The sequence below is a fragment of the Pelophylax lessonae genome (assembly GCF_965119305.1).
Source record: "Pelophylax lessonae genome assembly, chromosome: 4".
NCBI lineage: Eukaryota > Metazoa > Chordata > Amphibia > Anura > Ranidae > Pelophylax > Pelophylax lessonae.
In genome coordinates, this window is record NC_138771.1 from 536854075 (window position 1) to 536881707 (window position 27633).

Below are 27633 nucleotides of genomic sequence, written 5' to 3' on the forward strand. Positions count from 1 at the left end.
TCTTCATGACTCACTCCTAATCGATGAAGGCCACACATCAGCTTTCTGGGAGATGGGCCACCTCCCTTCTAACATACAGCTAATTAATCATACCATCCGGTCAATAGGTATCCCTGAGCCTGTGTGGAGGGAGTTGTGCAAACTTTACAAAAAGATTTATTTATTTGTAGTTATTAAGCAAAATATTCTAATCTGTGTGGGCAAGGAACTCACCTTGTATGTGTATGTAAATCATTTTCGGGCTAAGGATTTGAGGCTGACTACGTGGCCCAGGAAATGATCTTGTTAAAAAAATAATGTATGTAAGCCATGGCTGAATTTATAATGTAGCTAGTCTTGGATGTTGCTATTATGTTAATTAATTGTATATGTTTTTTACATCCAGCTAGTCTTTTTTCTCCACAGTGCTTACTGGGTCATAGCCGATATGTGGAGCCTCGCCACCTTGATGTGCTGTCGAATCCAGTATTTGGAATGCCAACTGGAGGTTGGTCCTGCTCCAGACAAGCCCTTGCTGTTTGAATTTTTTAACCACTTGCCACCCAAGCCAATTCTGACACTTATATTCTACATGTAAAAATCATATTTTTTTTTTGCTAGAAAATTATTATACACTGCTCAAAAAAATTTTTAAGGAACACTTTCAAAACACATTAGATCCTAATGGGGAAAAATAGTATGCTGGATATCTATACTGATATGGACTCGTTAATGTGTTAGGAATAAAAGGATGCCACATCGTTTGGTTTAAATTAAAATGATCAACCTACAGAGGGCTAAATTCAAAGACACCCCAAAGATCAAAGCAAAAAAATGATGCAGCAGGCTAGTCCATTTTGCTGAAATTTCATTGCAGCAACTCAAAATGGCACTTAGTAGTTTGTATGGCCCCATGTGTCCCTTCATGCATGCCTGACAACGTCGGGGCATGCTCTTAATGAGACAACGGATGGTGTCCTGGGGTATTTTCTCCCAGATCTCCCAGGCATCACTGAGCTCCTGAGCAGACTGAGGTGCAACTTGATGGCGTCGGATGGACCGAAGCATAATGTCCCAGAGGTGTTCTATTGGATTTAGGTCAGGCGAGCGTAGGGATCATTCAATGGTATCAATTTCTTCATTCTCCAGGAACTGGCTGCATACTCCCGGCACATGAGGCCAGGCATTGTCGTGCACCAAGAGGAACCCAAGATCTACTACACCAGCAAAGGATCTGACAATGGGTCCAAGGATTTCATCTCGATACCTAATGGCAGTCAGGGTGCCATTGTCTAGCCTGTATTCGTCTGTGCGTCCCTCTATGGATATGCCTCCCCAGACTATTACTGACCCACCACCAAACTGGTCATGCTGAATGATGTTACAGACAGCATAACGTTCTCCACGGCTTCTCCAGACCCTTTCACGCCTGTCACATGTGCTCAGGGTGAACCTGCTCTCATCTGTGAAAAGCACAGGGCTCCAGTGGCGGACCTGCTAATTATGGTGTTCAATGGCAAATGCCAATCGAGCTCCACGGTGCCCGGCAGTGAGCACAGGGCCCACTAGAGGACCGCTCTCAACTCTTTATTTATTTGTTGCTCTTCCAAATGTGACCCCAACTTTTTTCCCATTTATAAATGAATGGCAGTATTCTTGGCTCTGCATTATCCATAAGTATTTTATAGATCTGTGAAATACAATGTTTTGGGCTTGTCTGCGAATTATACAGGTGCTCCAGTAGAAGAAGACCTTTCTCTGATCTTATAGGCTGGGGCAATGTTGTCACAAAATGATTTAACTGAGAAAACCGTCATTCTTTCAACATCTTTAACTCCTTTTTGTGTTTCAATTCTTGATATGAGCATATCTTTCCTTTTTTCATTATATCTATAATCTGTGTGTTTTTGTCTGTTATCCACTCTCCAAACTGTGTCCCATTGCCAGGTGAAAAATTATTTGTCCCCGTAAGTTATATTAAAGGTGAATTATACTCCCATTTTATTTGTTTGTGAATTAAATTCCACACCCTAAACACATTATTTTCATGCGTATCCCCATCTAATATTCTATATTAGCCAAATATTATTACTTAACCGTGTTTTGCTCAATGTATTTTCAATTTTGACCTTTTTTTTTCACTTTTTATTTTTGTCCATTCCGCCATTCATGCCAACACTACAGCATTATAATACCTTTTATATATCTGGCGCAGCTAAACCCCCTTGTGTTTTCCCTTTACTTAGTGTTGAGAATTGTATTTTTGGTTTCCTATTCTGCCATATAAATCTTGTTGTCATTGTATTTAGTGCTTTAAAATAAGTCTGCGGGAGATATATTGGTAACATCTGAAATTTATAGAGGATTTTAAGCACTATCACTATCTTTACCATAATTATTCGTCCTACCTAGGATAGTGGTCTTGTTGTTTTTTTTTTAATTTCCAATTTAACTTCGTTCAGTAATGGGACATAGTTTGCATAGTTTAGGTTCTTTGGGGGAACTGTGTTAAACTAATCCCAAGATATTTTAAATATTTTTTCCCCCCAGGAGAATGGAAATTCTTTTTGTAGAGCTAGTTCTTCTTTCTTACTCATATTTATATATAAAATTTCAGATTTTACAGGATTGATCTTTAAATTTGAGAGTTCTCCGTACATTTTAATTTATTTTATTAAATTTGGTAATGGTATTCTCAGGTTAGATATATAAGACAGAATATCATCAGCATATGCTGCTACCCTATGTTCTTCGTCGCCCAACTTCACCCCTCCAATATCCACGCTATTCCATATGGTTGCCAATAAAGGCTCCAATGAAAGCACGACCAGTAGGGGAGAGGCACCCTTGTCTTGTTTCCGTTTTGCATTTCAAATGATGTGGATAGCATCCCATTCACTCTTACTGAAGCTGTAGGGTAATTATATAATGTTTTAATCCATTGGACCATCTTTGGGCCTATTCCCACTGCCTCTACTGTACTCTAAATAAATCTCGAGTCTACCCTGTTAAATGCTTTTTCTCCATCATTTGAAAGGAGTAATGCCGGGGACTTTCCACTTCTCATCCTTTGCATTAGAAGCAAGGTTTTTAGCCCATTGTCCTTGCCTTCTCTCCCAGGGGCAAATCCAGTTTGGTCTTCATGGATCCAATCAGGCATTGGCTCTTTTAATCTGGTAGCCAAACTTTTGCATATAGCTTTGCATGTACATGTAACAGTGCTATTGGTCTGTAACTGGAGAATAAAGTAAAATAATTTCCTTCTTTAGGTATCACCGTAATATGGGCCTCCACTGATTCCTTCCTCATCTTCATTCCTTCTCCTAATCCATTCATATATGTACATAATTTTGGTACAAGTTGTTCTCTAAATCTTTTTTTAATATCGGATCGTAAACCTGTCAGGTCCTGGACTCTTTCTTGTTGTATTTTTCAATCTCTTCTTGTGTTATTAAAATTTCTAATATTTGTAGTTTGTAGTTTTTCAGCTGGTACTTTGGGAAGGTTTGCTTCTTTAATATATTCTTGTATTATTTGCTTTCTTTTAAATTCTGCTTCCTGTGACCCTTCTTGTCTTACCGAATACAGGGAGCTCTAATAGCTTTGAAATACTGCTACTATTTTCGATGTTGTGTGTACCATCTCCCCTTTGTTGTATTTCATTTACCCTATAAGATTTTTTATTTTTTTATATTTTTGCTAGATATTTTTGGGGTTATTTCCCCATTGGTATCTATCTTTGACCACTTTATTAAATACCTTACTTGTTTCTTGTTCCATTAACCCTTTTAGTTCTTCCTTTTCAATATTAGACTGTTTTACTTCTGAGTCTGCTGTCTTTTTATGTAGTTGTTCTAACTCATGTATTTCTGTTATTAATATTTTCATACTTTCCCTTTTCTTTTTAGCTCCAATAGAGATCAAAATACCACGAATATAGGCTTTTATGCGCTTCCCATATGGTAGCGTCCGAACTCCCTTATTGTTATAACCCTTTTTTATTTTACCTTCTACCTCTTTATCTTGTATAAGTTCCTCGTTTATTCTCCAGGTACCTGTCCTCTTCTGGTGTTCAGCTATTTTCATCTTTTTTATTGCTGGGGCATGATCTGATAAGGATATTATTTCTATAGATGTTTTAACTATTGAGTCCAGCCATCTATGGTCTACCATTATATAATCCAATCTAGAGTTTGTCCCATGCACTGAGGAATAGTATGTATAGTCTTTTACCCCTGAATGTTGTACTCTTCTCTTTATACATCTATCATCTGAGATTGATATAATTTATTCTTCACCAAGCTAAGTTGGAGGTTTTCCTTTCCCAGTGCATGTGACGTACTGCCTGCCCTTGGGTCCATACAGAAATTAAAATCACCTGCCATAATCAATTTACCTTTTTTCAAGTCCACTATTTTTCCCAATACCTCCCTCAGATACCCTGTCGAGTTTTTATTCCGACAATATATATTTGCCAGGGTGCATTCCACCTCTTTCAATCATTCCCTCAGAAACATATTGTTCTTCTGGGTCTACCATCCTTTCTTCCAAAGAGAATTTTACATCCTCTGCAAAACCTCTTGCTACCCCTTTTGCTCTTTTTGTTGTGGAGTCTCCATAGTACCAAATTGGATGATATTTTGAGTATAAACTAACATTTAAATCATGTGAAATATGTGTCTCTTGTAAGAAAACTATGTTTGCAGGGTAATGTTTGATTTCTTTTAAAACCTTGTGTCTCTTTACTGGGGTATTTAATCCCAGTACATTAGAAGTTAAAAAATGTAATGTTGTCATATTTACCTTCTCTCTCCTATCTTACCATCTTCTCCCCATGTCCCACCATCTCTTCTCACCTGCTGATGGGCCCAAACACTGGGTTCCTCCTTAAATTTAGGGAGTAGAGGGTCAGTTTGGAGAGACATAGAAAAAGTTAGGTACAAGGAGATTCCATCATTTCTGGCAAAATAAACTCTTTTCCCTTGCCCTCCCCTCCTCCCACTCTTCCCTCCGACACTTCCATTTTCCCCTCCCCTCCTCCCTCCTCCTTCCAATACTGGTATTTTGAAATATTGGATTTTTTGACCTATCTCTGGTCTTAAATGTGACAATTTCTCTGTTCATTTTACAAACCCGATTCCAAAAAAGTTGTGACACTGTACAAATTGTGAATAAAAACAGAATGCAATGATGTGGAAGTTTCAAACTTCAATATTTTATTCAGAATACAACATAGATGACATATCAAATGTTTAAACTGAGAAAATGTATAATTTTAAGGGAAAAATATGTTGATTTTAAATTTCATGGCATCAACACATCTCAAAAAAGTTGGGACAAGGCCATGTTTACCACTGTGTGGCATCCCCTCTTCTTTTTCTAACAGTCTGGGGACAAGTTGCTCAAGTTTAGGAATAGGAATGTTGTCCCATTCTTGTCTAATACAGGCTTCTAGTTGCTCAACTGTCTTAGGTCTTCTTTGTCGCATCTTCCTCTTTATGATGCGCCAAATGTTTTCTATGGGTGAAAGATCTGGACTGCAGACTGGCCATTTCAGTACCTGAATCCTTCTTCTACACAGCCATGATGTTGTAATTGATGCAGTATGTGGTCTGGCATTTTCATGTTGGAAAATGCAAGGTCTTCCCTGAAAGAGATGACATCTGGATGGGAGCATATGTTGTTCTAGAACTTGGATATACCATTCAGCATTGATGGTGCCTTTCCAGATGTGTAAGCTGCCCATGCCACACGCACTCATGCAACCCCTTACCATCAGAGATGCAGGCTTCTGAACTGAGCGCTGATAACAACTTGGGTTGTCCTTGTCCTCTTTAGTCCGGATGACATGGCGTCCCAGTTTTCCAAAAAGAACTTCAAATTTAGATTCATCTGACCACAGAACAGTTTTCCACTTTGCCACAGTCCATTTTAAATGAGCCTTGGCCCAGAGAAAACGCCTGCGCTACTGGATAATGTTTAGCTATGGCTTCTTTTTTGGCCTATAGAGTTTTAGCCGGCAGCGGCAAATGGCACGGAGGATTGTGTTCACTGGCAATGTTTTCTGGAAATATTTCTGAGCCCATGTAGTGATTTCCATTACAGTAGCATCCCTGTATGTGATGCAGTGCCGTCTAAGGGCCGGAAGATCACCACCATCCAGTATGGTTTTCCGGCCTTGACCCTTACGCACAGAGATTGTTCCAGATTCTCTGAATCTTTGGATGATATTATGCACTGTAGATGATGATAACTTCAAACTCTTTGCAATTTTTCTCTGAGAAACTCCTTTCTGATATTGCTCCACTATTTTTCGCCGCAGCATTGGGGGAATTGGTGATCCTCTGCCCATCTTGACTTCTGAGAGACACTGCCACTCTGAGAGGCTCTTTTTATACCCAATCATGTTGCCAATTGACCTAATAAGATGCAAATTGGTCCTCCAGCTGTTCCTTACATGTACATTTAACTTTTTCGGCCTCTTATTGCTACCTGTCCCAACTTTTTTGGAATGTGTAGCTCTCATGAAATCCACAATGAGCCAATATTTGGCATGACATTTCAAAATGTCTCACTTCCAACATTTGATATGTTATCTATATTATATTGTGAATAAAATATAAGTTTATGAGATTTGTAAATTAGTCCATTCCTTTTTTACTCACAATTTGTACAGTGTCCCATCTTTTTTTGAATCGGGTTTGTAGATTTTCCCTATCTGTCTACTTTTTTTACTGGGGTGGTGCTCTGCCTAATGCGCCTACTGGATCCCCCTTCCCACTCTTTTGGGAAGGTAATGGCCAGAGCTCCTCAAAAACCCAGGTGACCCATCCCTATTGTTTACAAAGTTACTTTTCAATCCCTGCTCTCCCCAAATGCCTTTTCTAAATCTAGTGTGGTGTCTATTTACTTTATTTTACTCTCTTAATAACCCCTTTCTATTGTCTCTTTAATTTTGAGCTCTTCTTAGGTACTAGTTGACATTGATTTTCCTCCAACTATAGTTCTTCTTTCCTATTGTGCGACCAACCGGGGATTTCTAATATAGGGAGATCCAGCTTTTTACAGAAGTCCTGTAGCTCCTCCGGAAATCTCAATTTTGAAAAAAATATATATATATATGGAGAAGCAAAGGGAATGATCAGCCCTCTGTCCACCTGAGCCCCTATGCTTTGCCATATATTGTCTTTTTTTAACTGCGCTGATGAAATCACCTCCTACAGCGCTGTAGTCACTGATTTATGTATTCTGAAAGCAAATTCTATTGCCGTCATATAAACAGATCAGTGCTGCAGCTGAATTGCATACCTGCATAGCAAACAATGGTTAACAATAAAACACAGTAACAATAAAACATTACAGTATAGCAGTATAGTATAAAGTACAGTAAAACAGTAAGCATAGAACATTAACTCAATAAAACGACAACTATTATTGGCTTTTTTATTTTTTAATTAGCTTTTTACATTTTTTATGTTTTTTTAACATTTTTTTTACAATTTTTTTGTAACTGTAAAAAACTTTATACGTTCCAGGCTAGGGTCTCTCAAATTGTGATAGCCAGTTTCCTGACTATCTAACATCTTTCGAGACCCTGTGTGAAAGTGTGCCCTAGACTGTGTCTTGCTGTACCCTATACTAATACCCCACTGGTGTGTGGTAGCAATGGAAACAGTCTTGGATGCAGAGATCACCTTGGCCAGCACAGGAGGGACAAAAATAGCGGGTATCACATCTATATCCGCTTTTACAGCAGACACAACATTTTTTTTGGGGTGCTCTTTGGGTAGGAGTACAAGGGAGGACATCCAGAAAATGCCTCTCATGCAGCCAGCTCACTGCATCTGGATTGGGAAATTGGGCCACAGCACTTTCAGGAAACAAAAGGGCTGTGATGATTTCTTCCTGGAATTTTAGGAAGGACGCACTTCTTTCTGACACTTTGTATAGTATATAAGCATTGAACGTGGCCAATTGGAATAAATATGCAGACACTTCCTTGTACCAGCATCTGGCCTTGTGGGAAATTAAATATGAGCCCATCATCTGGTCATTGAAGTCCACCCCTCCAATGATAAGGTTGTAGTCGTGGACGGAGAGGGACTTCTCAACATCACCAGTCGCCGCTGCAGTTTGGACTGTCGTATCTGCGTGAATAGAAGACAGGATATTATTATTATTATATAGTATTCAAATAGCGCCGACAGTTTACGCAGCGCTTTAAAACTTGAGGGTAGACAGTACAAATACAATACACTTTAATACAGTAGCAATCAGAGGGCCCTGCTCGTTAGAGCTTACAATCTAAGAGGGACTGTCAAGGGATACAAGAGGTAATAACTGTGGGGGATGGGCTGATGGAGAAAATAAAAGTACAGTTGTTAGGTGGTTGCCAGATAGGTTTCTCTGAGTAGATGTGTTTTCAGGGATCTGAAAGAAGACAAAGTATGAGATAGCCGGACAGATGGAGGTAGAGCATTCCAGAGGATGGGAGAAACTCAGGAGAAGTCCTGGAGGCGAGCATGGGAAGTGGTTACAAGCGAGCTAGAAAGCAGGAGGTCCTGGGAGGAACAAAGAGATCGAGTTGGTTGGTATTTTGAGACCAGATTAGTGATGTAGCTGGGTGCCAAGTTATGGATGGCTTTGTAAGTTATGGTTAGTAACTTGAATTTAATTTGTTGGTTGAGTGGCAGCCAATGGAGGGATTGGCAAAGAGGGGTAGCAGACAGAGAGCGGTTTGCAAGGTGGATGATCCAGGCAGCAGCGTTTATGATGGACTGAAGGGGGGATAGTCTTTTTAAAGGTAAGCCAATGAGAATGGAGTTGCAGTAATCGAGGCGAGAGATGACCAGGGAGTGGATAGAAGCTTTGTGGCATCATTGGTTAGGAAGGGACGTATCTTGGAGATGTTGCGGAGGTTGAGGCGGCAAGCTTTGGAAAGTGACTGGATGTGTGGCTGAAAGGATAGTTCAGAGTCCAGGATTATACTTAGGACCTTGGCATGGGTGGACGGGTTGATAGTAGTGCCGTTGATGTTGACAGAGAAATCAGGGGAAGAGGAACGTGGGGGAGGAAATATCATGAGCTCGGTTTTGGATAGGTTGAGTTTGAGGAAGTGATGTGACATCCAAGCTGATATGTCTGTTAGTAAGCTGGTGATGCGTGAGGAGACTGAAGGAGTGAGCTGAAGGGTGGAGAGATAGATTTGGGTGTCATCAGCGTAGAGATGATATTGAAAGCAATGGGAGGCAATCAGCTGACCCAGGGAGGTGTAGATTGAGAAAGGGAGTGGTCCAAGGACAGAACCTTAGGGGACCCTGACAGAGAAAGGAAGAGGAGAGGAGGTAGTAGAGTTGTAAGTAGCACTGAAGGTGCGTTGAGATAGGTAGGATCAGAACCAGTGAAGAGTATGGTCACAGAGGCCAAAGGAGTGGAGTTTTTTTGAAGAGGAGGGGTGGTCTACTGTGTCAAAGGCAGCAGAGAGGTCCAGGAGGAGTAGTACAGAATAGTGTCCATTGGTGTTAGCTGTTAGTAGGTTGTTTGTGAGTTTAAGGAGAGCAATTTCAGTGGAATGTTGAGGGCAAAATCCAGACTGAAGGGGATCTAGAAGATTGTTCTTAGTCAGATGGTCACTCAGTTACTGGTTGTAGACCAATCGTTCAAGGAGTTTGGAGGAGAAGGGGAGTAAGGAGATGGGGCGTAGATTGTGAAGGTTGGTGTAACGCTCCTGCGTTTTCTGAAACAAGATGGATTTGCAGCTGCAGAAAAACTCCACTCAGCAGTCATGTAGAGATACGTTGAAATACCAATTCCAACTCCCAAGACTCATCACTGTGGTCTGTCTGATTCAGCATACAAATATACACACTCAATAAGATGTTCCTGGAGTGATAGATGTATATAGCAGTATAGTGGTGATGAGCTGAAGAGACAGGTATGAACAGTGACAATAGGTGAACAGCAGTTGAGAGAAATGTTCATGAGAGCATAGATGGTAACAGGTAGGATGCAGATAGGTTAGCAATCATGTATGGTAGTAGGTGGTAGGATAGCAGATGACATACAAGAGAGACTAACCCAGTGCAAGGATAGATGTTAGTAGGCTCAAGAGCTAGCAATCTAATTAGTGCAGATGATAGTAACAGTCCTTAATATGCAGAGCTAGATAGTGTAAGCTTAGTAGGAAGGTTATGGAGGATTCCCCTGTGGGGTACTTATCACTAATAGCAAGCAGTAGTAGAGAGGTTCGGTATGAGCGAGTGATCCGGTAGCGGGATACAGGGATCAGTAGCGAGGTTCCGACAGCGAGGTACGCTTGCAAGCATATGAGCTTCAAGGCAGGTCAGCAACAAGGCACATTGAACGAACATGTGAGTGAGAACGCCGGCGGTTGAAATAGCCGCTCTGCGGCGCTCAGTGATGACAGCATCGGTCTTAAAGGTGTATGCGCACCTACCAGAAGAGAATGGTGGGACGCATACACTGAAGTGGAAAGTGGAATAGGGGTACCAGAGGTACCAGAACATTACAGTTGGTTGGGTCCAGTGAGGGCTTTTTAAGGATGGGAGTGACTAGCGTGTGTTTTAGAGAATTAGGGAATATACCAGAAGAGAGGGAGAGGTTGAAGATGTGAGTTAGAGAGCACAGAATAGAGTCAGAGGGTGAGCGTAGCATGTGCAAGGGAGCAGGATCCAGGGGGCAGGTGGTTAGATGGGTGTTAGATAAAAGTACAGCAACCTCGTTAATACTAGTAGGGTGGAACGAGGTAAGTAATGATTGTACCTGTGGATATGGGTTGGTAAGTGGGGTAGGTTTCTGCACATTGGAGATCTCCTCGCGAATGTTAAAAACATTCAGTTTGTCCTTCCACTTCACTGCAAGCATTTCATTACTTTTCAAGCAGGCTCTCTCCCCCTTCTAAGTCAGGTATTTACAAGCCGTTGGGGGAAGCCCCAGCGATTAGGTCGCACAGTGCCACATGCGCCAATTCCAAATTCAAAAAGGTGTCCGTGACTCATTCTTTTTAGTAATGCCCATGTTGAGGGATAGGCCCAGAAAGGTCTTAAATTTGGAAACCATGATACATTTCTATGCATATTGTCTGGCAAGGTTTGAATTTGGATCTGCGGGGAGGAATTAATGCCATATAAATTGCTTTGGTCCACAATAGATCTGTACAGATCTTCCATGAAAAACTACAAAAAAAAAACCCAAGGGGAGTTAAATCTGATGTTTCCACATGAATTCTGGGTTGGACAGTGAATGGGGGAAATACAGGTGCTGCAGAATCAGTGGGCTCTCAATCAGGATTTGCAAACACAGTGTATAGGGCACTATGGGCTCTACAGGCCTGGGTTTGAATTATTGGTGGCTGCAGGACACTACTTTTGCTAGCCACCACACCAGCTTGAACTGCACTTTTGGGACTCGCCACATCACCAGGTGTTACTGCAGTGCTGGTTTGTCTATGACCAGGCCTGCTAGTGCTCGCCAGTTCACCAGAAGGTTGAGCGGCACTAGTACTGACACTCTGCTGCATTCGAGAATTATCATGCGATTGCAGCAGCTCAACAACCTGGGAACGGGGTCAGGTACGCCTGACTTTAGCAGGGACCTCTACTCCGTCGTTAGAGCTATCTGTCAAGGTGTTGCTGCTCTCTACAGGTTTGAATATTGAGCCTGATTCTGAAAGTGAGACCTCCCCATTGCTCTCATGTCATGCTCTCATCCTGTAGGCCTCTTCACTAGAATACCTTTCATTTGACATTTTGGCCCCTATATTTATAGGTACCTAGTGCGACTCATAGGTAAAAAAAGCACCTGGTTGTCAAGAACTGTTTGAGCTGCTACAAATAAAATTTACCTGCTAGTGCTGGCAGAGATCAGGCCAGGTTCTGCTAACGCTGCGGTTTTGTGTACTGTGAATCAGGAGTGGCAGTGATCCACTGACACTGCACTTGTGGTGGGGGGGGGGGGCAGAGGGGCTAAACGCATGTGCTGACAGGTGTCGAGGCTGATCCTGCTAACGTTATACACTATGGGAACCCTATACTATTGGGGACACTAGTATAGTTCTGATATGATGAAAGATTCTAATCTTTTCAGACTATACTAGTAATGGAGGTGTATAGTGTGTCTGTGTTAGTATTACTGGCAATCAAAGGTTTAATGTGATAACGAATATGTGGTGGGCAACCTGATGCTGTCTGGGATTGATGCTAACTGACGCTAACGCTATCTGGCATCACCCGTGACACTAACAGCGATCAGAAAAAAGATCTGTACACTGTATTAATGATACTGTGACAGGGCAATGAAAGGGTTAACTGGATCGATCTGGGACTGCCGCAAATGCTATCTAGCATCACCAGTGACACCAATACACTGATCAGCAAACTATCTGTACACTGTACCTAATGACTCTGTGACAGGGATTGAAAGGGTTAACTGGGGGGGGGGGGGTGGCGATCAAAGGATTAAATGTGCCCATGTGATCTGGTGTCAGTGTAATGCTTGCACTCACTCTAGCTGTTATCTCTTCTCACACTGGATTTGAAAAGGGCTCCAGAAGACGAGATGACATAATTTCCTGTGTCTGTGTATTGTAAACACAGACACATGAGGTTCTGTGATTTGTCAGAGCAGATCAGCGGGTCCATAAATCATTGGCATAGACCTAAAGATTGATCAGTTCTAAACCTAATTACAGCGCTGCGGGGCCGGCAGGCGTGCGCGCACGCCCTCTGCCCAGGAGCGCAGATCACGTACATGGTACGTGATTCTGCGCAAAGCAGCTGCCGCCTGCAGTACATGTATGTGGGGCGGTCGGCAACCGGTTAAGAATATAATTAGCATCAAAAAATTCAACACACTTATTTGTACACAAACATGCAGGATTGTGGCTCAATCCTGCAATGTGGCTCTGTCTAGCAAACACGTTTAGCATTGCAGATTATTTAAACGCAACGAGGACGATTCAACATTTACTATTAGGCGTTCGCCTAATTGATCACACTTTCCTGTTTGCCATAGCAAGATCTTAATTGTTTTAATTGGGTGCAATTAGGAGTTCAACGCCTATTGCTTTACTGTATTCTTTGTAAATCAACCCCTATATGGCAGAAACATGTTCCACGTGTTGTTAAAGCCAGGCCCCTGCCAAAAGTGTTTTTATGGCTGCCTGTGCCCTCCACTGGGGAAATTTCCCCTTGATTCCTGTTCTGTCTGATACCTATCAAATGTGCACCAACTGCAGAGAAATCTCCCATACAAGAACATAGACAGCAATAGAAAATTGTCAGAGGATCGAAATCCTAAAGCTGGCAACTCATTATACAATTTTCTTATACAATTTTCCTTTATATTTACCTAAACCATATACTATGAGGTCAAACCTAAACACTTTAAATTTGTATGCAATCAGGCAGACCCTTGTACTACATAGTTGAAGGTAAATCTAAAGGAAATTAAACAAAAAAAATTGTATAATGTGTAGCCAGCTTAAAATTATTGTAAACGATCTCCTTGTAAAAGATCACATTCAGTTTAACAGCTTATGGACTGCTTCACGCAGATCTACTGTGGTAGGGCAGGCCTCCTGCGCAAAATGACTTACCTGTACATCATTTCACTGGATCTGGTACGAGCTCGCGGCCGGCGACCCACTCCTACTGTGATTGGACACAGCGGGAGCCAATTAGCTGATCCAGCGGACCCAATGTTCCCTGGCAGCCGGCGATCATTTGTGAGAGAGGCAAAACAGCAGTCTGCATATGTAAACAAGGCAGTTCGTTGTTCTGTGAGAGGGGAAGATGGAGATGTTTTGTTCCTGCTAAGCAGGAACATGGATCTCTGTCTTCCCCCAGTCAAAGCTCATCCCTTACACAGTTAGTAAACACTCACAGGGAACACACTTAACTCTTTGATCGCCTCTGATGTTAACCCCTTCCCTGCCAATGTCATTAGTGCAGTGACAGTGCATTTTTTTAAGCACTGATCACTGGTGTCACTGGTCCCCAAAAAATGTCACTTAGTGTCAGATTTGTCTACGGCAATGTCACAATCCCACTAAAAATTGCAGATTGCCGCCATATCTAGTAAAAAGGAAAAAAAATATTCCATGAATCTATCCTATAGTTTGTAGACGCAATAACTTTTGCACAAATCAAACAATATGCGCTTATTATTATTTATTTTTTTTTACCAAAAACATGTAGCAGAATACATATTGGCCTAAATTGATGAAGAAATGTGATTTTTTACCTTTTTTTATTGGATAGGTTTTATAGCAAAAAGGAAAAAATATTGTTTTCTTTTCAAAATTGCCGGGTGTTTTTTTGTTTATAGCGCAAATAATATAAACTGCAAGGGTGATCAAATATCACCAAAAGAAAGCTCTATTTATTGGAAAAAAAGAACATTCATTTTATTTGGGTACAGTGTCGCACGACTTTGTCAGTTAAATTAAAGCAGTGCCTGTGACGATCGCAGGTATCAGATCCCTGCCCTTCTCACTAACTTGTGACAAAGGACCAGCCAATCTCACACCCTGCCGTCACATACGTAACAATGCCAATCTCAGCTGCACCATGCACTAAGATTTTCCAGCTTGTGGGACCACAATCTAAATGCCAGCAGGCTGAGAGCGATTGTCACCGGGCTAATTAAGCAATTAACCCTTTCACTGCCACCACCCATTCGGGGAAACTCTTAATTTTAGAAATACCAAGTATGATTTTAGAGTAATCATGTGTAACACGCACTGTCACCACAGACAGGAATGTTCTGAGGATTTATTCTATACAGTAGCACTCTTCGAGAGACAGGTTCTTTGTTAGCTTGCATTAAGAGCTTAGGGACAAGGTTAACACTTTTCAAAATAAAGTTTAATAATAAAAAGGTCAAAATGGGTACAAATAAAATATTTACAGAAAAAAGGTGTTTCAAAGAAATAGAGACACAATTCAGCAATTAGAAAAATAAGGTAGAATTGAGAAGTAAGAGTACTTGCATTCAATGTCCTGAGTGTTATCAGAGTTCAGAGTTCAATCGATGAGCCAGTTGTGTGATCGGTTCTCAAACTTGATAGATGTTTCTGCTTGATGTTACCATGATAACTCAGTTTTAGCCAGCCTTTTCTCTAGGATCAAAGGGGTGTTGACGGATACCCCTGACCAATTAAAACGGAGTGGCAATGGGATGTCCTGGGTTTAGGACAATATCAGGACCTCCTTCGTGGACAGATTCATACCGCTCTTCATATCTCAAAATATGTAATGGTTACATTCTTTAAACTGCTAGTTTATCATTCAGCATGTAATTTGGCATCAATAAATACCAAACACAGATAAGGTTATCACACAGGGAATATCTTACCACTATCTTCTATTCTATATGTGATAGGGTGGTCATGCATGGTCTTAATTGGATCGGTATGACATTTCTCATCCAAATATATACTTATTGTTAATGTGTCATGTTCCTGTCTGCATTTATGAATCGTGTGTGTATTTGCTTTTTTAATGAACAGAGCTGCTGCTGATTGCTATCTATGAATGTCTGTTATCCTAATGGATTTTCTCAAAGTTTTACGACCGGCCTGTTGTGGAAGAAACAACATCTGGCTACATCAATTAGTGGGTTTTCTGTCTCTGTTGAGATAACAGTTCCTTTGAAGTGTAAACCCTCTGCATTCTATGAGTGAAATGGCCTGGTCATGAAGGGGGGTAAACCTTATGGAGCTGAAGTGGTTAAAATAGAAATGAAAGGCAAACCATTTTTGTATAGGTATAAAAAAACATAAATACCTTTTTTCCTTTTTTTTATAAGTGATCACATTCCATCTGTTCTCAGCTGCATAAGAGCTGGAGGGAGGAGAAGCAGCACCACAATGAGCTTCCAAGTGAATGGCTGTTCATTGGAGGAGAGCACACTGAGTTCCCAGCACAGCTAGAGAACTGACTACGGTGTATTCTTCTGCTTAGTGTGGTCAGTTTTTAATATGAAAGGAGAGGGACTGGCAGGAACACCAGGGATTTCACACAAAGGAAGCAATACAAGGAGAACAGGATATTTTCTCATACAAGCACATGGTACAGCAGGCACATATCAGGAATATGAAATGTTGGGGTAACAACTGCTTTAACTATAAAGTTTGTAGAGAACTGGGCTTCTCCTATAACATTTACACAGCATACTCCTATTTCTTCCTAATAATCATCTTTAAATGAGTTTGTTAATCTGTGTTCTGAGAAGCGAATGATTTTCACATACGTGGACATATGATATACCACGGAGCAGGCAGCTATTTCTAGAAGCAGTATCTCATGTGTTATGAATGGACAGGGTGGAGAGCTTTACTCCGTCAGGGGAAAACAAAACAAACAACTTTCAGTGAATTAGGAAACATCCGTTATTCTGCCAGAAAAATCTTTTAAAAACGCTCAGTAATAACTGTTGGTGTAACCTGGACATCTGAACTTTCTGGGATTTGTAGTTCCACAGCAGCTGGGGGGGAACAAGGGTCCGGGAATCTGGGTTTCTGATCTGTTATACTTTGTGCAATGGAGAGACAATTGCTTCCATAAATGTGCAGTGCTTCTCCGTTTGCATATTTTATTCATTTGTTTTAATAATCTTTTTTTTTTTTATATCAATTTATGGAGAGCCAAGATAGTTCAGGCACTTTCCACACAACACTGAATCATTCACATCAGATGCAGCCCTCTAAAGTAGTTCTAACTTCTATGTTTGAGATAGATAGATAGATAGATAGATAGATAGATAGATAGATAGATAGATAGATAGATAGATAGATAGATAGATAGATAGATAGATAGATAGATAGATAGATAGATAGATAGATAGATAGATAGATAGATAGATAGATAGATAGATAGATAGATAGATAGATAGATAGATAGATAGATAGATAGATATACAGACAGACTAGATAGACAGACAGACAGACAGACAGAGCCTTACAAAGGGGGCCAGCAACAGGTCGATTGTGATCTATCCATCAATAGTGGTCATGTGACTGGTGTACTGTGAACCTGCAGCGTTAGTCACCAGCTCCTGACCATGCCCACTACCTCTCACACCTCAGATCAGAATGACAATAGGCTTAGCAGGGCCAAGGGAAATCCTAGGCTTCAGTTTATTGTGCGCAGAGATGTATAGTAACTAAGTAGAACTACTTCACTACTGTACTTAAGTACTGAAAGGCGGTATCTGTACCTTATCTGTATAATTTTTTTCTCCTACTTCCACTTTTACTTCACTACATTTTTTCGATGATTTCAATACTTCTACTCCGATTTTTTTTTTTTGTGCTGCATAGTTCTTTGTTACTATTATAAAAATTACCACTGCCAGAACAGTAGATGGCAGATTTCATGAAGCTCAAAACATGTGTATTATCAGCGCATACGAAAATAAATGCTACTGTATGCATAAATAAAAGCTGCATTTGAAATAATACTTCTTTCTTAGTTCAAACTTCTTTCTTTAATAACTACATAACACAGTACTTGTACTTTTACTTTAAGTACTTGAGTAGCAATTTTTTTTTCAAAACTACTGGTACTTTTACTTTCAGTACTTGAGTAGCAACATTTAAAAAAAAACTAACTTGCAATACTTAAGTACAAAAAATGTTGAATACTTCAGTACTTCTGAATAAAACCAAATTAATGCAGCGCTAGCATCAAATAATATAAAAAATTACAAATTATTTAAATTGAAACCAATCTATATCATGTGAATACAATATGTAATAATAAAATATATTAATCACATTAAAGTGCATAAATTTCTATAGAAATATTTTAAAGTGCATATTTAAACTAAAATATAAACATTCAAATGTGAGATTTAAAGTGCGAAAATGGTGGAATAAAGTCCTTATTGATGATCCAAAAAGGTGCCAAAGTGCCAAGTAAATAAAAGTGCTTGTGAGGTGAAGGTGCCCTCTTGGTTCCCCACTCACCGGAATTAGATAGTATAAAAGCCCTTGGTTTTATTGCACATTTGCCCAGGATCAGATATGGAATTCCTCCGATGTGTCCTCCGTATGGAAATCGTTCCCGATAACACCATTAAAAGAAAAGAGGGCCATACATCGTGAAGTACGTAGGTATAATTTTATTCCCCAAAATACGATTGAATACTTACAAGATCAAAGAATAAAAATGGCATATAGCATACAAAGCAAGTGGCGCCGCTCTTGGCGTGCGTTCCACATACAGGAAGTTCCCGACCGGAAATGACGTTACGTCCGCAACCGGAAGTGCGTCAACGCGTTTGGCACCTTTTTGGATCATCAATAAGGACTTTATTCCACCATTTTTGCACTTTAAATCTCACATTTGAATGTTTATATTTTAGTTTAAATATGCACTTTAAAATATTTCTATAGAAATTTATGCACTTTAATGTGATTAATATATTTTATTATTACATATTGTATTCACATGATATAGATTGGTTTCAATTTAAATAATTTGTAATTTTTGATATTATTTGATGCTAGCGCTGCATTAATTTGGTTTTATTCATTTATTCTAAGAATTTCTTAGTGTTGCAGCAGCTGCACACCTTCACAGTTTTTTCACAGAATAACATATCACTATTGTGTAGCGCGGGTTTAAATTTGTTTTTTCACTTCAGGACTTCTACTCAAGTCACTTTTTGATCGAGCACTTCCACTTCTACTCAAGTCACTTTTTGATCGAGCACTTGTACTTTTACTCAAGTATGGGTTTCGAGTACTTTATACAACTCTGATTGTGCATTAAGTACTATTGACCTAAGGCTCACACTTAACCCTTTGATCACCACTGTGTTAACCCCTTCCCTGCCAGTGTCATTTATTACAGTAACATTGCATATTTTTAGCACTGATTACTGTATTAGTGTCACTGGTCCCCCAAAAAGTGTCAAAAAGGTCAGTTAGGGGTCCGATCTGTCGGCCGCAATGTCGCAGTCCTGCTAAAAATCGTGGATCTCCGCTATTACAAGTAAAATAAAATAAAAATAAATAAAAATTACATAAATCTTTTCCCTTGTAGACGCGATAACTTTTGCGCAAACCAATCAAAATACGCTTATTTCGATTTTTGTGGCAGAATTTTGGTTTATAGTGCACAAAATATAAATCGCAGAGGTGATCAAATACCACCAAAGGAAAGCTCTATTTGTGGGAAAAAAGGACATCAATTTTATTTGGGTACAGTGTTGCACGACCGCACCATTGTCTATTAAAGTACCGCAGTGCCGAATTGCAAAAAATGGCCTGGTCATTAAGGGGCAAATCCTGCCTGTCCAGAACTGGTTAAACACTACTAACATCTGAACTATGCATTACTTACTACTCATCTCTGAACTTTGCATTACTCACTACTGACCACTGAGCTCTGCATTACTTACTACTGACCACTGAGCTCTGCATTACTTACTACTGACCACTGAGCTCTGCATTACTTACTACTGACCACTGAGGTCTGCATTACTTACTACTGACCACTGAGGTCTTCATTACTTACTACTGACCACTGAGCTCTGCATTACTTACTACTGACCATTGAGGTCTGCATTACTTACTACTGACCACTGAGGTCTGCATTACTTACTACTGACCACTGAGGTCTGCATTACTTACTACTGACCACTGAGCTCTGCATTACTTACTACTGACCACTGAGCTCTGCATTACTTACTTCTGACCACTGAGGTCTTCATTACTTACTACTGACCACTGAGCTCTGCATTACTTACTACTGACCATTGAGGTCTGCATTACTTACTACTGACCACTGAGGTCTGCATTACTTACTACTGACCATTGAGGTCTGCATTACTTACTACTGACCACTGAGGTCTGCATTACTTACTACTGACCACTGAGCTCTGCATTACTTACTACTGACCACTGAGCTCTGCATTACTTACTTCTGACCACTGAGGTCTTCATTACTTACTACTGACCACTGAGCTCTGCATTACTTACTACTGACCATTGAGGTCTGCATTACTTACTACTGACCACTGAGCTCTGCATTACTTACTACTGACCACTGAGCTCTGCATTACTTACTACTGACCACTGAGCTCTGCATTACTTACTACTGACCACTGAGCTCTGCATTACTTACTACTGACCACTGAGCTCTGCATTACTTACTACTGACCACTGAGCTCTTCAAACCTTCCTTAAGGTAGAACTATAGGCACATTTTTTTTCAATTTAAATATATAAAAGATACAGCAAGTGAGGTTTATAACTCTTTTTCACCATTGTGGAGATTTCTCTTCACTTCCTGTCTCATAGCCAAACTGGAAGTGAGAGAAAATCCCTGCAAATTAGGGGAATTCCTTGGGGACCCCCAGAGTCCCCATTGGAAGATTTTTCCCTTTATTACTTTTCTGGGGACAACACAAAATTTGGGATTTTCTTTTACTTTAATTTTCAATGATAATGGTAAACAGGACAAATAGAGAGGGTGAATCTTCTTAACCACTTGACCTCTGGAAGATTTACGCCCTCTTCATGAACAGGCCAATTTTTGCGGTACGGCACTGCGCTACTTTAACTGACAATTGCGTGGTCGTGCGACACTATACCCAAATAAAATGTATCCCCTTTGTTTTTTGGTATCCACCAATTAGCTCCCGCTGTGTATAATCATGTATAATGGTGCCCCAGACCCGGAAATGTCGAATCACGTACTAGGTGTGTGATAGGATGCAGCAGTGCCACCTTCCCGCCGTATAAGTAAGTTATACGGGCGGCAAGTGGGTAAGAGGGGGGTACAGACAGCAATAAAAACTGACAAGCATTCTAATCCATCTCTACTCTATCCAAAGCTAAAAAAATAAAAAAAAAGGTTGCCTTTAGTTATACTTTAACCACTTAAGCCCCGGAGGATTTGGCTGCTCAATGACCAGGCCCTTTTGCGATTCTGGGTGAATTTAACGGACAATTGCATGGTCGTGAGAAGCTGTACCCAAATGAAATTAACGTCCTTTCTTTACCACAAACAGAGCTTTCTTTTGGTGGTATTTGATCACCTGTGCAATTTTTTTTTTTTTTTTGCGCTATAAATAAACAATTTAGAAAAAATAATATTTTTCACATTTTTTTTATGACATTCTCAAAAAAAATGTAAAAATCAAAATTTTTTAACATTTTAGGCCAATTTGTTTTCTGCTACATATTTTTGGTAAAAAAAATCGCAATAAGCGTATTTTGATTGGTTTGCGCAAAAGTTATTGCGTTTACTAACTACAGGAAAGATTTATGTCATTTTTCTTTTTTGTTTAACTAGTAATGGCGGCGATCTGCGATTTTTTTTGCGGGACTGCGACATTGTGGCGGACAGATCGGACCCCTGACTGACATTTTTGACACTTTTGGGAGTACCAGTGACATTACTACAGTAAGCAGTGCTATAAATATTCACTGTCACTGTAAAAATGACACTGGCAGGGAAGGGGTTAACTTTATTAGTGATCAAGGGGTTAAGTGTGTCCCTAGGGGTGTGATTCTAACTGTTAGGGGGCGTGGCTAGTGAAGTAATCACAGAGACAAACGATCCTACATAGCAGAATCGCAAAGCCTCTGTCATTACTTCAGGGAGAATGATAGACGGCTGTGTTTACATCAGCCGCCTGTCTTTCTCCCACTCCTGAGGGAGATCGCGAGTGGCCGGCGGACATCGGAGCCGCCGGTCACACGCGCAGGTTAGGCAGGGAACGAGCGGGGGCGGGAGCCCCCTACAGGCTTGTGAGCGAGCGACGTACCCCTACGTCACTTTGCCTGTAGGGGGCTGACTGCCGCAGTATTTAGTCGTGCGGCGGTTGGCAAGTGGTTAACCGGTCCATACATGGATCAGTTTTTTTCGATCTGCCAGTGTGATGATAAAAAAAAAAAAAAAACTGAATAGATTCCCTGTCCATACAAGCAAGGTGTATGGGGGAATCCCCATCGCTGTGTTATTGTATTCTGACAGTGGGGACTCAGCCATTCACAAGAAGTCAGTTATTAGATTGACATCTCACAAATGCAAACGTCCATAGGTAGATCGAAATCTGGCAGGTTTCTGCTGAACCAGGCGAATTTCAATCCATCTATGACCAGCGTCACAATGGGTCCTTGCTAGGTTATCGCCTACAATAAAGAGTGTTGTAGCCTGGTGATCTTTGATCTCTTCCATGCATAGGCGTGCACACAGGGTGTGCCAGGTGTGCCTGGGCACACCCTAATCACCCTGTGTGGCACATATTTCCCATGTTTAGACCCCTAATATTTCACCAAATACAAAAAAGTCTAATTTCAGCTAAAAAAAAGTAAAAAACTGCTCTACTGACACTTCCAGTATATAAACACGTGCACACATATGACTACAGTATATGTTTGAGTTTTGGGGTGCACACCCTAATGCGAATGGCTGTGCACACCTATGCTTCCATGTTGTTCAGGTAGATCTTCACCTCCTTTTGTCTCCTCTGCCCTACGGGAAGGGTTGGCCATAAACTACTTACAAGAGAGAAAAATTCATGCAAACAGTTTAGCTCTGCATTCTAATTTCAGCCAAGCCAAACTACGTCAGCTTGAGGTGCAAAGATTGCCTGTGGACAGATTTCAGGCAGTCCCACCCGCATATGTCAATGATAATGTAAATTTGTACATTTTAAAGGAATACTGTATGTATAGTTCAAGCATTTTAACAGAATGTGCTGCTTTAGGGCAATGTACAGTGGTATTGTATGTACTTTTCTTCTGTATTATGGTTAGAATTAAAAAAATATATTTTAGTCCTGTAAATGGTACATATTATGTATTCTGATTCTCAGCCAGCTCAGCAGTTTAGGATGAAATTAGCACACAAAAGTAAACGAATCAGGGGAGTGGCTTCTCCCCATAATTAAGATCATTGTAATTTAACCTTAGTTAACACTAATTAGTCTGAATTAACACTTCTCTTTCCCCCCTTATGCACTTTTTTATTTTTTTATTTCCCAAAGTGGTTCTAAAGTCTAGTTTTTTTGCCTTAATGTATTCCCTTCATTAAGGTAAAAAACAACCCACTAATTCCTCCCTCCTTCCCTTTTCTCTATTGGCACACACATGGGTGCCTCCATACAGGGGCAGACTGGCAACTTTTGGTCCAGGGGACAAGTACAAACCAGAGGCCCATGGTGCAGCGACTCGGCCCATCTCCAACTTCCCGTCCTCCTCCTGACCCCCATTCCAGGCTGAAGCCCTGCTCTAGCTACTCTCTATTCACTGGCTGAATCCGAGTTCCCAAACTGGCCAGCAGGGGGTGGTTGGGGGGAGCTGGGACAGCTTTGTTGGGGCTGGCCATGGGAGGAGAGTCTCCAGTGGGGCATGGAACCGGCCTCTGCTCAGACAGTTTACACCATCTATGCTGGGGAGGGAGGCCTGTACTCTGTCCTTGTCTTCAACCCGCACTCAGTAGGTCAGTGGCGGAGACTTTTTACTTCTCTTCTACAGGAATCCTTTAGGCATGTCTGTGGCAGAAGCGGTGCAGCCTTTTTACAGGAAATCAGAGCAGCCCAGGGGGCAATTTCCCTCCTGCCCCCCCGCCCAGTCCTCCCCTGCCTCCATAGAACATGGCTTGCTATGGGAGCACTTGGAAGTAGAGGAGGAGCAAAGAGCGCCAGCAGGGGACCACCAAAAAAGAAGTAAAGGACCTCTCTGTGCAATATCATTGCACAGAGCAGGTAGGAATATCATTTTGAATTTTCTTTTTTATAAAAAAAAAAAACTTTAATATCATTTCAAATTTATATGTGCATATTTGTTTCTTTTGCTTTTTTTGTATTTATAATTTGCAGGTATCAAGCCCTACCAACAGAGTGACATTTCTCCTGTATCTTGCATGACGCACCACTTCATTTTATTGCCTGTTTGTTTATTATTTAATTGCTTCTTCCAGTTTTAATCATAAATTGTGAAGAATCCTGGGAATATAATTTGTTTATATGGGTTGACAGGAATTACTACATTGTGCCATTACTTGTGACCTCATGTACACCATCACGTCCACTAGATGAGGTGTTTTAAGTGTTTCCAGGGTGGTGGCAGTTTTTAAATGGTTTACTTTACTACCATTTTTCATTAGTATAATTAGTTGTACATTTACAAGCAGTAAAAACTCAGCCGAAATCATTATACACATTAAAGAGATGACTTTAGGCAGAAAGTGGCCCTGGGCAAGGTATAAGCTTTGCCCTCCCCCCAATCATCAATTGACATTGATAAGGACTGCAATAAGCACAGAGAGGCAGTCCCATTTGCATTGTATGTACTGACATGGCACTTCCATAAAAGATAGCAACTAGCTACCTAAGTGCATCCTCCTATATGACCCTCCTGCTTTACTCCAGGAGTGTAAAGGTTGAAGCTGGGCCCCTGGACATCCACTAAAACTGGTCAATTGGCTTCAGCGCTGATCAGTGTATTTAGGCAGAGAAAAGTAAGACTAAGACTGAGATGCCATTAAAGTTCAGGTGCGTGTAAAGGCAGGTTTCCCAATACTTTTCACAATAAAGTGTATGTGTAATAGGGCCCCATAGTGAAACCATTAATGGACTCTCTGCTCCCAGCTTCTCTAGTCTCCATCTCTAAGGTAATTCCTTTAATGGTACACAGGATCTGTCTCTGTCAGAGAGGACACCTGTCCCTACCCTGTCTACTCGCATAAAGCGTGTCAAAACCAGGGGTCAGAGTCTTAAATAGGCTCTGCTTGACCCAAGATGGTGGCCACGGTCACATGGGGCATGTGCATACAACCGAAACTGGGTGTCTCCTAACTTCCTCTTCCATCTGCATTGCTGCTGTGGCCAAGCACCACTTGCAATGGAGAATATAGACTGCATCTGCCTACAACCAGATCAATGATACCTGGTAAAAAGATATGGGGTAGGTGTGAAACTGGGCTTCAACCTGAGTACCAAGCATGAACACACTGCTGAAAAACATATACTATACAGCCTGTAAGCTGTCTTTTAGAGCTAGTTTAGAATTGTATTTGGGGGGGGAGTTAAAATGCATGGTTAAGCAGCTTTTTTAGTGCCCCCCAACCATCCCTCCTAAGCTTCAAATGCAGCGCATGGGGCTGTTCAAATGTGTTTAGAGTGCAGTACTGCTGCTGAACAACAGCTGTTTGCCAAAAATGACCTTTGGTGGAGAGGAGACACCATATTGCTTTCTCAACGCCTGCCAAAAACCTTTGAAAAACTATCTGAACACTTTTCTGAGTTGTGGCAATTTGGACACAAGTACTTCACCTCCGGAAGGTTTACCCCCTTCCTGACCAGGCCATTTTTTGCGATACGGCTCTGCGTTACTTTAACTGACAATTGAACGGTCATGCAACACTGTACCCAAATAAAATGTATGTCCCACAAATAGAGCTTTCTTTTGGTGGTATTTGATCACCTCTGGGGTTTTTTATTTCTTGTGCTAGAAACAAAGAACGAGTGACAATTTATTTAAAAAGAAATATTTTTTATTTAGTGCTAAAACACATCCAATAAAAAAATGTAAAAAGATTAAATTATTCATCGATTTAGGCCAATATATATTCTGCTACATATTTTTGGTAAAAAAAATCCCAATAAGCGTATATTGTTTGGCTTGTGCAAACGTTATAGCGTCTACAAACTGTGGGATATTTTTATTTATTTATTTACTTATTTCTAGTAATGACGGCGATCAGCGGCTTATAGGGGGACTGCAATATTGCGGTGGACAAATCGGACACCTAATTGACACTTTTTTGGGGATCAGTGACATTATTACAGTGATCCGTGCTAAAAATATGCACTGTTACTGTACTAATGACACTGGCTGGGAAGAGGTTAACATCCGGGGCAATCAAAGGGTTAGCTGTGTGCCTGACCAGTGCTTTACTACTGTGGGGGAGGTGCTTTTACTAGGGGAAGGCATGGATGGGTGTTTCTGCTTTACAGGAACACGAGATCCATGTCTTCTGTACTGACAGAATGACAATCTGCCTTGTTTACATAGGCCCACTCTTTGTTTAGTGTGCCACTCAGGCTTGATAACTGTGGGGATGGATTAGTGTGGGTGATGCCCACGTCTGCTGCAGGAGTGAGAGCAAGGGATGGAGCTCGTCCCAGATCCTGTAGTCACTGGTAGGAAGAGAGGAAAGATCCCAGTTGCCGCACATCCATTGAGTCCTATGGTGGTATGAGATAGACAACTTCAACTTGGGCTTCCGCCAGGCCACGCCCCCAAAACGTTTCATCCCCTCCCCCAGAGGTTAGTCATGGGGAGTCATGGATGTGCGGCACCAGGGATCTTTCCTTTCTTCCTTCCGTTGTTTACATAGGCAGACTGGCGTTCTGTCAGTGTACCGAACGATCAGATCGAGTCCGAGTAGGGTTGCCACTTTTTCTTCAAGTCAAATACAAACACTTTCACGGCACACAGCAATTTTTCTTTTTGTTTTAGTATACAATAAAGGATTCTAACAGACCTGGGACACCTTTGGGTGCTCCTAAGAGAATAGTAATGCACGCATAGTGCCTCCTCACCCTCCTGTTAGTCCCTGTTCCAAGCCACATTCCTGTCTGAATAATGTCGGACAGTCTGGGTTTTGAAACATGTGTCTGGGTTTCAGTCCAGCTGAAACCCGGATACATGATTCAAAACCCGGACTGTCCGGGTGAACCCTAAGTCCGCGCGACCCACTGTGTAAAATCACAGCAGGAACGAGACGGCGGCAGCACGCACTCGCGCCTAAAACCCGTAAGTGCAGAATCATGTATATATATACAGTACATGATTCTGCACAGAGATGTATAGTAACTAAGTAGAACTACTTCACTACTGTACTTAAGTACCGAAAGGCGGTATCTGTACTTTCCTAGAGTAGAATTTTTTTCTCCTACTTCCACTTTTACTTCACTAAATTTTTTCGATGATTTTAATACTTCTACTCTGATATTTTTTTTTTGTGCTGCATAGTTACTCGTTACTATTATAAAAATTACCACTGCCAGAACAGTAGATGGCAGGTTTCATGAAGCTCAAAACATGTGTATTATCAGCGCATACGAAAATAAATGCTACTGTATGCATAAATAAAAGCTGCATTTGAAATAATAAAAACCAATATGATGTTCAAACTTTTGACTTCTTTCTTTAATAACTACATAACACAGTACTGGTACTTTTACTTTTAGTACTTGAGTAGCAAAATTTTTAAAAAAACTACTTGCAATACTTAAGTACAAAAAATGTTGAATACTTTAGTACTTCTACTTAAGTCACTTTTTGATCGAGCACTTCCACTTCTACTCAAGTCACTTTTTGATCGAGCACTTCCACTTCTACTCAAGTCACTTTTAGATTGAGCACTTCCACTTCTACTCAAGTCACTTTTAGATCGAGCACTTGTACTTTTACTCAAGTATGGGTTTCGAGTACTTTATACAACTCTGATTCTGCACAGCGTGGTCACCCTGCAGCAGTAAATCTGCTTTGGGCCTGTCGGCAAGCGGTTAGGTTTTGCCTTAGGTCCCGGTTCACATATGTGCGATGACAGACATCGCATGTGATTCGGAGCGCACTGCTCTATAAATCACATGTGATGTCTGTGC